Genomic DNA, 4,711 nt, shown 5'->3' on the forward strand with positions numbered 1-4,711 from the left:
TGATCTTTGGCTTCTTAATACAGAATAACTCCAAACTTACAGAACGGTTGCAAATACAAAATAAGAAATGTATTCCTGAATCATTTGAGTGTAAATTGCCACCTTAATGTCCCCTCACTCCTGAATGCTTTAGTGCAAATTTCTAACAAGCAAGGACATTCTCCTACATAACTATTATATAACCATCAAAATCAGGAAAACTCATTACAGATACAGTACTAGCATCTAATTCTCTAACACCATTCAATTTCATGGGTTGTACCAATAATGTTCTTTAGACTAAAAGGATCCAGTCCATCGTCTCACATAACCTCTCATTGTAATGTCTCTTTATTCTCTTTCAGTTTGGAATAGCTCTTTATTCATTCCTTGATTGTCATGACTTTGACCCTTTTGAAAATTAGAGGTCAATTATTTTGTAGAATATTCCTTTATCTGTGTTTGTCTGATGTTTCCTCATGATTAAATTCAAGTTATGCATCTTGGGCAGTTACATCACAGATGTGATGCTGCATACTTACTGCATTCTAAGCGGTACATAATTTTGATTTGTCCCATTATTGATGAGGTTAACTTTAATCAATTAAGATCGTACTTGTCAGGCTTCTCCACTGGAAGTTACACGTTTATCTCATATCTATTTTTTTTAAGATTTATTTTGTTTATTTCTCTCCCCTTGCCCTGCCCCCCACCCCAGTTGTCTGTTCTCTGTGCCCATTTGCTGCGTGTTCTTCTTTTTGTCCACTTCTGTTGTTGTTAATGGCACAGGAACCTGTGTTTCTTTTTGTTGCATCATCTTGTTGTGTCAGCTCTCCGTGTGTGTGCAACGCCATTCTTGGGCAGGATGCACTTTCTTTCATGCTGGGCGGCTCTCCTTATGGGGTGCACTCCTTGAGCGTGGGGTACCCCTATGTGGGGGCACCCCTGTGTAGCACAGCACTCCTTGTGCCCATCAGTACTGAGCGTGGGCCAGCTCCACATGGGTCAAGGAGGCCCGGTGTTTGAACTGTGGATCTCCCATGTGGTAGATGGACGCCCTATCCATTGGGCCAAGTCTGCTTCCCTCATATCTATTTTAATTGTTATAATTAATTAATTTTGTGGTGAGATAATATAAATATCCTGCTCCTCATTAATTATATATAATTATATATATAAATACATTAATCATTTGTGTATTTATATTATTTAAATTCCTGTTTTATACAATGGGTTATAATTCATTATTGTTATTATGCATGTTTAAAATATTAGATAAGATATTAATTGTGGGAAATTTTTACCAGTATACAATATGTGAATGAGGCGACATCCAAACCACAAGTGGAAGTAGCTCCACCTGAGGGGTTAGAAAGGGAGCTTATATAGGGCAAACATGGAAGCTTGTGAGGACATTTTCTTATTAACTGATGTTAAATTTGTATTTTACATAGGGGGGTCTTACAAAGTGGGGAGCAGATATACATTGATTAGTGTGGTACACTTGTCCATCTTTACTGGACCTAAATTGGTTTATCACTAGGTATTGCTTATGTACAATTCTGTAGGGTGTGTTCCATTGTCTCATTTTCTTCAAAAGGCCCTGTAGGTCATTTCTGTTTGTCTTCTGGAAAATCTTTTCTTGGAAAAGAGTCCCTCCTGGCAATGCCCGATGCATGTGGCCATTTTATTTTACTTAACATGTATTTTGTTGCTAAAATTGTGCCAGATTTGGCTAGTGTTATGTACCTTCAAGCTGGCATCTGTGTCTTGGTAAAATGTCATCACTTTTAGAGAACTTTCTCATTTTAGGCTCAACAAGATATTCTAGGTTCATCATATATTTTCTCTGCCTCTGCTTGGATTCACCCATTTTTCCAACGTGTCCTGGTTCCCTTTAGTGGAGAATGATATTTAAAAACCAGTATCTGGTCTCAAGGTGTGCACATTGCTAAATTGGAGGTTGCAGCTCCTAGGTCCTCTCAATGGCCAGAGCTAAAGAACACACATACACACATTCATATCTGTATTAATTTCCATATATACCTATAGGCATACCACAAAGATATGGTCATTTCAGTTCCAGACTACCACAACAAAGCAAATATTGCAATAAAACTAGTCACATAAATTTTGGGGTTTCCAAGTGCATATAAAAGCTATATTTATACTATATGATAATCTATTAAGTATGTAATTGCATTGTATCTAAAAAAAGTGTACATATCTTCATTTAAATATTTCTTGCTAAAAAATGCTAACCATCATCTATGCATTCAGCAAGTCATAATCTTTTAGTGAATGAAAGGTCTTGCCTTGATGTTGATGGCTGCCGATTGATCAGGGTGCTGGTGCTGATTGCTGAAGGTTAGTGTGGCTGTGACAAGTTATTACAATAAGCCAACATTGAAGTTTGCCCTATCAATTGACACTTCCTTTCATGAAAGATTCCTTTGTAGCATGTGATACTGTTTGATAGCATTTTACCCACAACAGACCTTTGAACATTGGAGTCGTTCTTCTCAATCCCCGCCGCTGCTTTGTCAAATAGGTTTACGTGATATCTTAAATCCTTGGTTGTCATTTCAACAATGTGCACAGCATCTTGACCAGTAGTAGTTTCTTTCTCAAAAAATCACTCTCATTTTTCAGCCATTAGAAGCAATTTCTCATTCATTTCTTTTACCATGAGATTGCAGCAATTCAGGCTCCATTTCTAAAATAGTTCTTTTGCTATTTCTACCTCATCTGCAGTTGCTTCCTCTACTGAAATCTTGTACTCCTCAAAGTTATCCATGAGGGCTGGAATCACCTTCTTCTAAACTCCTGTTCCTGGTGATATTTTTACTTCCTCCCATGAGTCACAACTGCCTTAATGGCATCTAGAATGGTGAATTCTTTCCAGGGGGTTTTCAATTTATTTTGCCCAGATCCATCAGAGGAATCACTACATCTTATGAAATGCATGTCTTAAATAATAACACTTAGAAGTCAAAATTACTCGTGGATCCATGGGCTGCAGAATGGATGTTTTGTTAATAGCCATAAAAACAACATTAATCTTATTGTACATTTCCATCAAAGCTCTTGGGTGACCGGGTGCATTGTCAATGAGCAGTAATAGTTTAAAAGGAATATTTTTCCTGAGCAGTATGTCTCAAGAGTGGGCTTAAAATGTTCAGGAAACCCTGTTATAAACAGATATACAGTCACCCAGTCTTTGTTGTTCCATTTATAGATCATAGGCAGAGTAGATTTAGTGTAAGTCTTAAGAATCCTAGGATTGACAGAGTGGCAAATGAGCATTGGCTTCAACTTCAAGTCACCAGCTCCATTAGCCTCTAATGGGAGAGTCAGTCTACCTTTTGAAGGTTTGAAGCCAGGCTGACTTTTTTCTCTCCAGCTCTGAAACAGTCCTAGATGACATTTTCTTCCATAGAAGGTTGTTTTGTCTACATTGGAAAACTGCTGTTTAGTGTAGTCACCTTCATCAATCATTTTAGCTATATATTCTGGATAATTTCTTCAATTTCTACCTCAGCATTTGTTGCTTCACCTTGCACTTTAATGTTACAGAGATGGCGTCTTTCCTTAAACCTCATGATCCAACCTCTGCTAGCTTCAGACTTTTCTTCTGCAGCTTCCTCACCTCTCTCAGCCTTCCTAGAATTGAAGGGATTAAGCTCTGGATTAGGTTTTGGCTTAAGAAGGGAATGTTGTGATTGGTTTGATCTTCTAGCCAGACCACTACAACTTTCTCCATATCAGCAATAAGGCTGTTTTGCTTTCTTATCATGTGTGTGTTCACTGCAGTAGCACTTTTAACTTACTTCAAGAACTTTTCCTTTCAATCACATTTGGCTGTTTGGTGTAAGAGGCCTAGCTTTCAGCCTATCTTGGCTTTCCATGTGCCTTCCTCACTAAGCTTGGTCCTGCCTAGCTTTTGCTTTTAAAGTTAGAGATGTGTGACTTGAACACTTAGAGCCCATTGTAGTGTTATTAATTGGCCTAATTTCAATATTGTGTCTCAGGGAATAGGGAGGTCTGAGAAGAGGGAGAGAGGTGGAGAACAGCTGGTCAGTGGAACAGACAGAACACACACAACACTTAGCGAATAAGTTTATGGTTATATGTTTGCAGTTGTTGGTGCCCCAGACAATTATAATAGTAATATCCAAGATCACTGATCACAGATTACAGTAGCAGATATGATAATAACAATGAAAAAGTTTGAAATATTGCAAGAATTACCAAAATGTGACATGAAGTGAGCAAATGTTATCAGAAAAATGGCAGCGATAAACTTGCTTGATGCAAGATTGTCACAAACCTTCAATATGTAAAAAATGGATAGTATCTCTGAAGCCCAATAAAGTGAAGCAATAAAATGAGGTATGCTTGTGTATTTTCAAAAACCATGGATTCACTCCTACATTTCCAATTTCAATCCATCATTTCAAGGTTCCGTCTAGTTTTCTCCCTTTCTATATTTGTAATTCCCGTATCTGACAGTGATAAACCTGACTCTCATTATCGTTAATATATTTATCATTTGATCAGTCTCCCTGTGGGTGACCAATCATCTGTTACTGCCACTTTCCCCCACCCCACATGGATGATCTCCTCACTTTGCTTAGCTCTGACACTCTACTCTAGGCCATCACAGATTCCCTTCCTTCTATATCTCCCTTCTCAGCCAAAATGGATGCATATCTTACTGAGTCCTAATTAA

General features: G+C 38.0%; 1 pseudogene; it reads right to left on the bottom strand.

Moving 5' to 3' along the window:
* Positions 1-2,263: 2,263 nt before the first annotated feature.
* LOC139437491 (tigger transposable element-derived protein 1-like) lies at positions 2,264-3,968 on the bottom strand (annotated as a pseudogene).
* Between the last annotated feature and the right edge of the window lie 743 nt (positions 3,969-4,711).

Source organism: Dasypus novemcinctus, chromosome 1 (assembly GCF_030445035.2).
Source record: "Dasypus novemcinctus isolate mDasNov1 chromosome 1, mDasNov1.1.hap2, whole genome shotgun sequence".
Classification (NCBI taxonomy): domain Eukaryota; kingdom Metazoa; phylum Chordata; class Mammalia; order Cingulata; family Dasypodidae; genus Dasypus; species Dasypus novemcinctus.